The sequence below is a fragment of the Colobus angolensis genome, unplaced genomic scaffold (genome assembly GCF_000951035.1).
Source record: "Colobus angolensis palliatus isolate OR3802 unplaced genomic scaffold, Cang.pa_1.0 Scaffold165, whole genome shotgun sequence".
Classification (NCBI taxonomy): Eukaryota; Metazoa; Chordata; class Mammalia; order Primates; family Cercopithecidae; genus Colobus; species Colobus angolensis.
In genome coordinates this window covers 1,751,647-1,763,851 of record NW_012114766.1, presented here as the reverse complement: position 1 = coordinate 1,763,851, position 12,205 = coordinate 1,751,647, and the positions used below count along the sequence as shown (strand labels likewise).

The 12,205-nt window shown below is 45.6% G+C and overlaps 1 long non-coding RNA gene across 1 annotated transcript; it reads right to left on the bottom strand.

Moving 5' to 3' along the window:
• Nucleotides 1–11,053: 11,053 nt before the first annotated feature.
• On the bottom strand, nt 11,054–11,935 carry LOC105508654. The gene is made up of 2 exons (XR_001001307.1): nt 11,900–11,935; nt 11,054–11,440 (listed from the first exon to the last, which is right to left on the bottom strand). It is a non-coding gene; the product is annotated as an uncharacterized LOC105508654 (long non-coding RNA).
• Nucleotides 11,936–12,205: the final 270 nt, after the last annotated feature.

Below are 12,205 nucleotides of genomic sequence, written 5' to 3'. Positions count from 1 at the left end.
AAGGCTTCGTTTTTTTGTTTGTTTGTTTGTTTTCGAGACGGAGTCTTACACTGTCTCCCAGGCTGGAGTGCAATGGCACGATCTTGGCTCACTGCAAGCTCTGCCTCCCGGATTCCCACAATTCTCCTGCCTCAGCCTCCGGAGTAGCTGGGACTACAGGTGCTGCCACCATGCCGGGCTCATTTTGTGTGTGTTTTTTTTTTTTTTTTTTTTTTAAGTAGAGACGGGGTTTCACAGTGTTAGCCAGGATGGCCTCGATCTCCCGACCTCATGATCCACTGCCTCGGCCTCCCAAAGTGCTGGGATTACAGGCGTGAGCCACCGTGCCTGGCCAGCTTCATCTTTTTATGACACTTCCCTTCAGTCAGAGCACAGCTCTCCCTCATTTGCAGATGTGAGGCCACTGGGGTTTCCTCCAGGTGCCCTCACTGTAAGCTGTCAGGCTCCCCAAAACATTCCATTGTAGCACATGGCATTTTCTTGATGACTTGTGTATTAACTTGAATAGAGGCTTGTACACCTATATATACTAAGAGAATGCGCTCAGAGGCAGAGTTTCTTATATAAAATCTATTCTTATTTCCTCTTATAAGAAAACTTGACAGTAAATTAAGAGATCAGGGAGTTTACATACTACATACTATTATTAACAAATATGAAACATTTTCATTGTTAACGGATTAATGATTAACCCCAAAAAGAGAAACCATCAGGAAAAAAAGTATTGGATTTGATGTTCAATGATATTCAAGTTAAAGATTATTATTCAATAAGATATCCCACCAAAAAATGTTAACAGTTATGTAGAAGAATATATTTAACCTTTCTAAAATAAACAAAATGGTAATATCTAAATCTATAAGAAATTATAAATCCACAGAAAACAACAAAGAAAAAATACACAGAAGTTAAATGGGCTGGTCACAGAAGTGAGTGGTTAATCAATAAATGAAGGCACTTTCAATCCCACAGGGTGGCAGAGAAAGGCAAATTAAAACAAGAGATTTTAGGCAAATGGAAAAGTTGCATCAAAGCAAGTGTTGGTGAGAATTGTGGCAGGACGCTGTGTGCTGAGGGCTGTGGGGTGTGCCCCACACAGCCTTGTGGAAACATGACCTGGCATCACAATGTAGTTAGATAGGCATCATATCCAAGAGGCTTGGTGCATCCCAGAAAACCTGGCTGCCCTGTCACAGTGGAAATCAACACTGGGAATCACCCATCCCAGTGGTCAGAACCTCTGCCATGGGCTAACGTGCTTGGAGTCCCAAATAAACTTGAAAAGCAGCCTAGACCACACGGACGGCAACTCCTGGGCAAGCCCTGGCGCTGTGCTGAGCTCAGAGTCAGTGGACTTGGGGGACACGTGACCCAGTGAGCTATCCGCCAGAGCAGCATGACTGTGACAAAAGTCACAGCATGACTGGTCTTGGGGTGCTCCCTAATGAAGATATGGCTTGTGCAACCCCTTCTCCTACCCCTGGCAGCACAGCTCACAGCTGCAGGAGAGACTCTGTCCTTCCCCTGAGGAGAGAAGAGGGAAAACTGAGGAGGCCTTTGTCTTACAACTTGGATACCTGGTCAGCCACAGTAGAACAGGGCACAGAGTCCTGAGGTCCTCATTCCGGGTCCTAGCTCCTGCATGACATCTCTAGACACACACTGGGCCACAAGGGAATCCAGTGTCTTGAAGAGAAGAACCCAGTCCTGGCAGGATTCATCACCTGCTGACCAAAGAGCCCTTGGGCCCTGAATAATCAGCAGTGGTAGCCAAGTAGTACATGCCCAGGGGCCTTGGGTGAGACTCTAAGATTTGGGCGAGACTCTTCAGGTGTGACCCAGCACATTCCAAGCTGTGGTGGCAAAGAGGAGAGACTCCTTCTGCTTGAGAAAAGGAGAGGGAAGAATACAGGTACTCTGTCTTGGTACCATCTTGGCCACAGTAGGGTAGAGCACCAAGCAGGCTCTTGGGGTCCCCAATCCTAGGCGTTGGCTCCTGGACAACATTTCTGGACCTGCCCTGGGCCAAAGGGGAGCCCATTGCCCTGAAAGGAGAGTTCTAGGCTGGCCAGCATTCATCACACACTCACTCAAGAGCCCCTGGGCCTTGAGTGAACATTGACAGTAGCTAGGCAGTACTTGCTGCAGGTTGGGAGCAATGGTGGCCATGGGGAGAGACTTCTCTGCCTGTGAAAATGGGAGGGAAGAATGGGAAGGACCTTGTCTTGTGGCTTGGATACCAGCTCAGCTGCAGTAGAATAAAGCACCAGGTAGATTCCTAAGGTCTCCAACCCTTGTCCCTGACTCCCAAATGGTTTCTCCGGACCTGCCCAGGGGTAGGGGGAGCTCACTGCCCTAAAGGGAAGGAAAGAAGCCTGGTTGGCTTTGCCACCTGCTAATTGTAGAGTTGTAGGGCCTTGAGCAAACTAGGCAGTAGCCAGTCAGTGGTCACCATGGGCTTTGTGTGAGTCCTGTACTGGCTTCAGGTCTGACCCGGCACAATCCCAGTGGTGGTGACCAGAGGGATGCTTGTGTCACTCTTCCCCAAGCTACAGGCAGCTCTGCATGCAGAGAGAAGCTCCATTTGTTTGGGAGAAAGTAAGGGAAGAGAACAAGAGTCTCTTCCTAGTAATCTAGAGAATTCTTCTGGATCTTTTCCAAGACCACCAAAGCAGTACCTCTACACGTCTACAAAAGTCACAGCATGACTGGTCTTGGGGTGCCCCCTAATGAAGATATGGCTGCAATGACTGAAAACTTAAATTCTAATACCCAAGTCCCTTCAAACACCTGAAAAACCTTTCCAAGAAGGACAAGTACAAACAAGCCCAGACCGTGAACACTACAATAAATACTTAATTATTCAATGCCCAGACACTGATCAACATCCACAAGCATCAAGACCATCCACGAAAACATGACCTCACCAAACAAACTAAATAAGGCACCAGGGACCAACCCTGCAGAGACAGAGGTATATGACCTTTCAGAAAAAGAATTCAAAATAGCTGTTTTGAAGAAACTCAAAGAAAATTGAAATAACACAGAGAAGGAATTTAGAATCCTATCATAAATTTAGCAAAGAGATTGAAATAATTAAAAAGTCAAGCAGAAATTTTAGAGCTGAAAATGCAATTGACATACTGAAGAATGCATTAGACCCTCTTACCAGCAGAATTGACCAAGCAGAAGAAAGAATTAGTGAGCTTGAAGACAGGCTATTTGCATATACACAGTCAGAGGAGACAAAATAAAAAAGAACTTAGCACACCTATAAGATCTAGAAAATAGCCTCAAATGGTCAAATCTAAAAGGTAGTGACCTTAAAGAGGAGATACAGAGAGGTTAGAGTAGAAAGTTTATTCAAAGGGATAGTAACAGAAAACTTTCCAAATCTAGATACAGATATCAATATTCCAAGTACAAGAAGGTTATATAATACCAAATAGATTTAACCCAAATAAGGCCATCTCAAGGCATTTAATAATCAAACTCCTAAAGTTCAAGGATAAAGACAGGATCCTAAAAGCAGCATGATAAAAGAAACAAATAACGTACAGTGGAGCTTCAATCCATCTCAAAGTAGACTTTTCAGTGGAGACTTTATAGGCCAGAAGAGGGTGGCATGATATACTTAAAGTGCTTAAGGAAAAAAGTTTATCCTAAAATAGCATATGCAGTGAAAATATCCTCCAAACATGAAGGAGAAACAAAGGCTTTCCCAGACAAAAAATCATAAACTCTAAACCTGTCCTACAAGAAACACTAAAAGAAGTTCTTCAATCTGTAAGAAAAGGAGATTGATGAGCAATAAGAAATCATCGGAAGGTGCAAAACTCACTGGTAATAGTAAATACACAGAAAAACACAGAATATCATAACACTATAATAGTGATGGGTAAACTATTCATATCTTGAGTAGAAAGACTAAAAGATGAACCAATTAAAATAATAACTATAACAACTTTTCAAGACATAGATAGTCCAACAAGATATAAATAGAAATACTAAAAAGTTTAAAAGCAAGGGGACAAAGTTAAAGTGTAGGGTTTTTATGAGTTTTCTCTTTGTGTGTTGATTAGATTGGCTGTTTACACAATCAATGTTAAGTTGTCATCAGTTTAAAATAATGGGTTATAAGGAATTATTTGCAAGCCTCATGGTAATCTCAAATCAAAAAACATACAATGGATACAAAAAAAGAAAAAAACACAAAAAGCAAGAAATTAAAACATACTACCAGAGAAAATCACCTTCACTAAAAAGAACACAGGAAGGAAAAAATGAAGGAAAGGAAGACCAGAAAACAAATAATAAAATAGCAGGAGTAAGTCCTTACTTATCAATAATAATATTGAATATAAATGGTCTAAATTCACCCATCAAAAGGCATAGGGTGGTGAATGGACTAAAAAACCAAGACTCAGTGATCTGTTGCCTTCAAGAAACACACTTCACCTATAAAGAAACACACTACTGAAAATAAAGAGATGGGAAAAGATATTCCATGCAAATAGAAATAAAAAAAAAAAGAGCAGGAATAGCTATGCATACATCAGACAAAATAAATTTCAAGACTAAAACTATAAAAAGAGACAAAGAAGGTCATTATATAATGACAAAGGAGTCAATTGAACAAGAGGATATAACAACTGTAAATATATATGCACCTGAAACTGGAGCACCTAGATATATAAAGAAAATATTATTAGAGCTAAAGAGAGAGATAAACCCAAACGCAATAATAGCTGGACTTCAGCACCCCATTTTCAGCATCAGACGGCATCTAGACAGAAAATCAAAAAAGAAACATCAGACTTAATCTGCACTATAAACCAAATGGATCTAACAGTTATTTATAGAACGTTTCACCCAAGAGCTGCGGAATACACATTCTTCTCTTCAGCGCATGAATCATTCTCAAGGATAGACAATATGTTAGGTCACAAAATGAGTCCAAAAAAAATTTTTTTAATGAAATTATATCAAGTAACTTTTCTGATGACAATGGAATAAAACCAGAAATCAATACCAAGAGGAATTTTGGAAATTATACAAACACACAGAAATTAAATATCTGCCTGAATGACCAGTGAGTCAATGAAAAAATTAAGAAGGAAACTGAAAAATGTCTTGAAACAAATAATAATGGAAACAAAACATACCAAAACCTACGGGATACAGCAAAAGCAGTACTAAGAGGAAAGTGTATAGCTATAAGCACCTACATCAAAAAGGTAGAAAAACCTCAAATAAACAACCTCACAATGCATCTTAAAGAACTGGAAAAGCAAAAGCAAACCAAACTGAAAATTAATAAAAGAAAAGAATAAATATCAGAGCAGAAATAAACAGAATTGAAATGAAGAAAACAATGCCAAACATCAACAAAATGAAGTTTTTTTTGGCTGGGTGTGGTGGCTCATGCCTGTAATCCCAGCACTTTGGGAGGCCAAGGCGGGTGGATCATGAGGTCAGGAGATCGAAACCATCCTGGCTAACACGGTGAAACTCCGTCTCTACTAAAAATGTAAAAAATTAGCCAGGTGTGGTGGCCGGCGCCTGTAGTCCCAGCTACTTGGGAGGCTGAGGCAGGAGAATGGTGTGAACCCAGGAGGCAGAGGTTGCAGTGAGCCGAGATCACACCACTGCACTCCAGCCTGGGTGACAGAGCGAGACTCTTTCCCGCGTTCCCCCCACGAAAAAAAAGAAAGTGTTTTTTACTTGCAAAGATAAAATCTACAAACCTTTGGCCAGACTAAGGAAAAGGGAAAGAAGACCCAAATAAATAAAATCAGAGAGAAAAAAGGAGACATTTCAACCATTACTGCAGAAATTCAAAAGGTCTTTAGAGGCTACTAGGAGCAACTATATGCCAATAAATTGGAAAAACTAGAAGAAATGGGTAAACTCCTAGAGATGTACAACTTACCAAGACTGAACCATGAAGAAATCCAAAACCCGACAGATCAATGACAAGTAACAAGATTGAAGCCATAATAAAAATCCCAGCAAAGAAAAGCCCACTACCAGATGGCTTTACTGCAGAATGTGACAAAACATTTAACAAAGAACTGGTACCAGTCTTCCTCAAACTATTCCAAAAAATAAAGGAGAAGGGAAAACTTCCAAACTCATTCCAAACTCATTCTACAAGGCCAGTATTGCCCTGATACGAAAACCAGACAAAGACATACCAAAAAAAGAAAATACAGGCCCCAATGAACCTTGATGCAAAAATCCTCGACAAAATACTAGTAAGCCAAATGGAATATATTAAAAAGACATTCAACATGACTAAGGGGGATTTATCCCAGGGATGCAAGGATGGTTTCTGATAGGCAAATCAATCCATGTGATCATTTCAATTGATGCTGAAGAAGTATTTGATAAAATTCAACATCCTTCTTGATTACAACTCTCAAAAAACTGGGTATAGTTGGAAAATATCTCACAATAAAAGCCATAGATGACAGACACACAGCTAGTATCATATTGAATGTGGAAAAGCTGAAAGCGTTTCCATGAAGATCTGGAACATGACAAAGATGCCCTTTTTTTTTTTTTTCCAGATGGAGTCTCACTCTGTTACTCAGGCTGGGGTACAATGGTGCAATCTCAGCTCACTGCAACCTCTGCCTCCTGGATTCAAATAATTCTCCTGCCTCAACCTCCCAAGTAGCTGGGATTACAGGTGCCCACTGCCATGCCTGGCTAAGTTTTGTACTTTTGGTAGAAATGGGGTTTTACCATGTTGGCCAGGCTGGTCTTTAACTCCTGATCTCAAATGATCCACCCTCTTCGACCTCTCAAAGTGCTGGAATTACAGATGTGAGCCACTACACCTGGCCAAGGATGCCCACTTTCACCACTGTTATTCAACATACTGCTGGAAGTCCTAGCTAGAACAATCAAAAAAGAGAAAGAAATAAAGGACATCCAAATTGGAATGCAAGAAGTCAAATTCTCTTTGTGTGCAGATGATGTGATCTTATAATTGAACTCTGGCAATGCTGCAGCCGATCCATGTCATTACACATTTGTCCAACCCCATGGAACTCACAACAGCAAGAGTGAGCCCTTATGTAAACTGTGTACTCTGGCTGGTGATGAGGTGTAGGTTCATTGATGTAAAATGCCCCACTCTGGTGAGGGTGTTTAGAGTGGGGTTTACACTATACGTGTTGGGGGCAGGCGACTTATGGGAACTCTGAACCTACCTCTCAATTTAGCTGTGAGCCTAAAACTGGTCTGGAAAAGAGTCTTCTTTGGCTCACGATCAAAGAATGCTAAAAAGAATTTGAAGTCTTATGACTTGCAGTTAATATAATAATACTATTATCAACCCCCTGCCCTTAAAACTTTACCACGCAAAGAACAGAACTGGATGCCAAGAGTAAATACTGCTCTGCCTTCCAGACCCACAGCTGCCATTTTCCTTCCTTCTCCTCCTGTCGCTGGCTCGTCTCGGGACAACCTGCTGTATACCTGTGGCCACTGCATTTCTGCTCTTAATCATCTGCTTTGTGAGCCTAGAAATGACAGTCATGCATGCGAGAATGATACTTAGATTACAAGCAAAGATGACGTGAGTGAGAACACAGGACGTTTGTGTGGCTTCTTGGAGCTGGGGACATCTGTTCCAGCAGCTGGAGGCTTGCTTCTCTGTGTCCTTATGGGCTCCTGGCTGCGTGTAAGTATTAGAGGACTCCCCTCCGCTTTATTTCACTGAGAGCTCATCGCCTCTGTCACTCTCCGTAAGCGTCTTAAGCGTGGGTGTCCCACTTTACAGAGTCATAAATCCTCTCACAGTGACTCACAACACAGGGACCTCAAATCAAGTACATTTTGGACTGGAAAGCTGAATTTGTGACAGGCAAAGTTACAAGAAGGAGATTTCAGCCAATTATTATTATATTATTATTATATGTGAGACAGAGTCTCGCTCTGTAGCCCAGGCTGGAGTGCAGTGGTGCGATCTCAACTCACTGCAACCTCCACGTCCCAGTTTCAAGAGATTCTCCTGCCTCAGCCCCCTGAGCAGCTGGGATTACAGGTGTCCACTTGCACCTGTCAGGATGGGCGGCTGAGGTCCTCGGGTGCTATGGAGCCTCTGCTTTCTCAGCCCACCGTGGTTGGGTCAGGCTGTTCACATTGCAGTTCTTGGGAACTGTTTGGGATTCTCTTACTATAAGAGGGTTTGTTTTCAATGCCTAAGCCTTCTTTTATCCTGCATGGGGTTTGTGACAAGCCACAGTCTTATCTGGGTGATACAAGTTAATAACCACAGGCATTTTTGCCAGGAGAGCATGTGGAGAGGACACCAACCACCTGGCGAGCTCTGCACCGAGAGTGATCCGAACTGCACTTAGATCCAGCCACCTGCTGGGAAGTCCTACAATAGTATTTTTAACGGCATGGCAATGTGAGCACTCACCTCTGAATTCCCTGTTAAAATGCACATCTCTGGCTGCATCCAGGATACGATGGAGTAAGGGAGAATCTCTCATGTCAGGACACAGAATCCCCATGTTTAAGGAATAGTTGCAGTGACTCTTCTGGGCCCAGAGGCTGGACGCTTCCGTGGCTATCTGCACACAGCCGTCTCATTAGCACTCTGGGGACTGCTCCGATTCAGCTTGTTAGGAATACAAAGCTGAGAACGTTGATGAGGCTTCCTGGCCTGTCCCAGACTGTACAGACAGCAGAAAACAGAGCTGCCATAATGAATCACGAACGACCGTCAGCGCTTTATCTACTGAGTCACAACCATCACTGAGGACCACGCTGTGGGGACTGAAGACCGAAGCTCCACCACCCACTCCCGCCCCTCGGAGCTCTCAGGTGTGGAGACTGATGACCGAGGCTCCACCACCCACTCCCGCCCTCCGGAGCGCTCAGGTGTGGGCACTAATGACCGAGGCTCCACCACCCACTCCCGCCCTCCGGAGCGCTCAGGTGTGGGCACTAATGACCGAGGCTCCACGGCCCATTCTGGCGTTCAGGAGCTCTCAGGTGTGGGCACTGATGACCGAAGCTCCACCACCCACTCCCACCCTCTGGTGCTCTCAGGGAGCCTGGATGATGAATTCATCGGCCCGCGGCTGTGTGCATTCAACTGTTCAGTTTCTGCTGCTGAAGCGTTTGGAGGCATCGTTAGGGCCTGAGAACGCATTCTAAAGTGTTTGCCACGCAGCGTGGCCCACCAGCAGCAGGGCTGCCTCACTGTGCCAAGACCCAAGGATAGGCATGACATACGGTGATGCCAGCAAGATGGGCTCTGAAGGGAGGCCCTTAACACACCTCCTTCCTGACCTTTGAGGAACTGAGCACAGTCAGCTGTTCTGTGCACAAATAGGTTTAATTGGGCTGGGCGCGGTGGCTCATGACTGTAATCTCGGTACTTTGGGAGGCCGAGGCAGGCGGATCACTCGAGGTCAGGAGTTCGAGACCAGCCCATGTAACATAGTGCAACCCTGTCTCTACTGAAACTACAAAAATTAGCCAGGCATGGTGGTGTGCGCCTGTAATCCAAGCTACTCGGGTGACTGAGGCGGGAGGCTTGAACCCGGGAGGCGGAGGTTGCAGTGAGCCAAGATTGTGCCACTGCACTCCAGCCTGGGTGACAAGTGAGACCCTGTCTAAATAAAAAAGAGGGGGCTGGAGGCAGACAAATAGCTCCAATGGCTCATAAACGTTCAAAGGCACCTCCATGCTCCTCCAGGACGTGGAATGGCCACAAGAGGACACGTGCGTCCCCAGGGAACGAGGCTCCAACCTGTTTCCATGAGGAGGGAGTTTCCAAGACTCCTGGTCCTGGCCTCTCTGCAGCTCCTACCTGAGCCCCTTCTCCCCAGGGGAGGAGCATGGGGAGCAACCCCTCCCTCACATCCGGGCTCTCCCGTGAGACCTGCCCCCAGGAGCAGGGCTGTGTGCTCACTCACAGGGAGTTCTGGGAGCTGCATCCTCCAGGAGTCCTGGTGCCCTGACACCCTGTGGAGGGTGGGGAGAGGGGCGGCTGAGTGCATCTGACACCCTGGGGTGGGGGAATGTGTGCACTGACTCGGGTAGCCTTCACAAACCCACGTGGCAACAAACCCAGTACCACTCTCTGGCACAGCTCCTGCGGGTGAGGCCGTGGCTGTGGGTCCCACCTGCCTGGTTTGTGAGCCATTTCTCAGTTCGTTCTGACCCGGGGGGTGGGTGGGAGGACGTGTTCTACGTTAGTTCCCCCAAGCCCCAGTGCACCTGGGAACTTTCATGGAGGAGGTGCTGCTGATGGAAGGGGAGGGGACACCGGGGAAGACGCGGGATGGCCCTAATGTTGTTACCGGTCTGCCCTGGTACATCCCGACCCGCTCCAGGGGCAGGGGACTGCGCCTGGCAGTCCTACTGACCACCTCTTTCATTTTCTGTATTTTGTGATGTTTTGGCATCTTACAGAGCTTGCTGGCCAGGCCTGGGACAGGCTGTCCTCCTGGGGTCAGCCCATTCTTAGAGCTAGGAAGGGCTTGGCTGGGAGCTCATGTCCAGACCAAAATGGCCAGAGCCCATACCCCCAACCCCTCCTCAGCTACTCTCACACACAAGCCCCACCCTTTATCACCCCTGGGCCTGGTACCAGGCAACTGGAGACCACCGTGATAGCACAAAGCCCACTGGAAGGACTCAAACCAGTGCAGTGAAGCAGCTCCCTCTGCCCCAACCTGCCTTCCCCGCGAACCACAGTCAAGGCGCTGACCTCAGCTTCCACGTGCTCCTGTGCCGCCCACCCTGGTGTTCCTGAGGCCCTATGTGGTGTGCCCTGATCCCCCGCTGGGGTCCGTGAGCAGACGGAGGAATCCAAGGCACCTGGGAGGGGGAACGGACACCCCAACTTAGAAGCTCTGTGCGGGGGGAGCTTCAGGAGCCGGTGAGGGCAGTTCCTCACTTGACGGTGGGAGGTGTCAGCCCTGGGTCCCGCGTGCAGAGCTAGGATCCCTGATTCACAGGAGAGAACACCTCATCAGACACGCGCTGTGGAGAAAGAAAAAAGCAACCCAGGCACGCCAGAAGAACTGGCACTTTCTGCATGATTTATTTCATCTCGGCATGAACTGACAGACATACAAGGCTCTGCGCTATTTATGCCCAGGATTTTAAAACTCAAGCATTAATAAATACATTACGCAGATCACAACAGCTGGCCTGAACTTGGCCTTCAACAGGTGTAGTTTACCTTTAATAAATGGTAACATTTGAGAATCGCTTAGAGCTTGAATAGGCTTTGGAGGAGCTTTGATATCACATGAGAACCCGTCTCCTGTTTTATGTGCGTTCCATCCAAATCCATTCACTTGGCGTGTCTGAAGCACCTGCCAGCACAGTGTCGCCGGGTGCCTGAAGGCTGCACAGCCCAGACTTCCTCCTGGATGTGGAAAACGTGGAAACGATGTGGCCACTGAAGGAAATTCAAGGCAACTGAAACAATTGCAGATTTCCATTTTCAGCTCGTGTTATCTTCTTATGAATAATAACATTGCAAAAGGGGAAAAATCAGAAAGTTGATTGATTTTTAACCCAAAAATAAAACTTTTTGTAAGCTAGGAAAGCATCTAAAATTAACAAGAACACAAAAATGCACTTTTGCTTACATCTGCTCTACTAAGATCTTACAAGAGATTATGTCTTGAATCTATCTTGGCTTCAGAAAGACAAAAGAAGGCTGAAAACATCCTATTTCCAAATCGTTTACAGGAAGTGACCGACAGATTCAACGGTTGCTACCAGAATTACTGAAGTGACACCAGAAATTAGCAGAAACAGAGCAGATGATTAATTTCTTATTTGTAGCCAAACTGATACAGTCACGAGTTTTAGTGAAGTAGCCAAAGGATTTCCACAACATTCATTTTCTTACAGGAGAAGTCGGTGCCTCCACAGTCTCAGAAACCAAATCCTGAAGTTCCAAATCCAGCTCTACAAAGCTGCAGGAAGCAGTGCAGAGTGGAGGGCTGTTCCCAAGACGAAGAATAAAACCGGAAGGAAGAGGAGGAAAGCTCAAGCTCATTCCTCTGCATCCCAAATGAACCTTGATTGGCAATAGAGAAGGGATTGCTGTCAGCGAAGCAAAAGGTCAGGCTTCCGTGCATAACATTTTCCCCAAAGGACACCACTGCCTTTTCAGACATTTGGAAAGGCCCCTGCATATGGGTTAATTTCATGA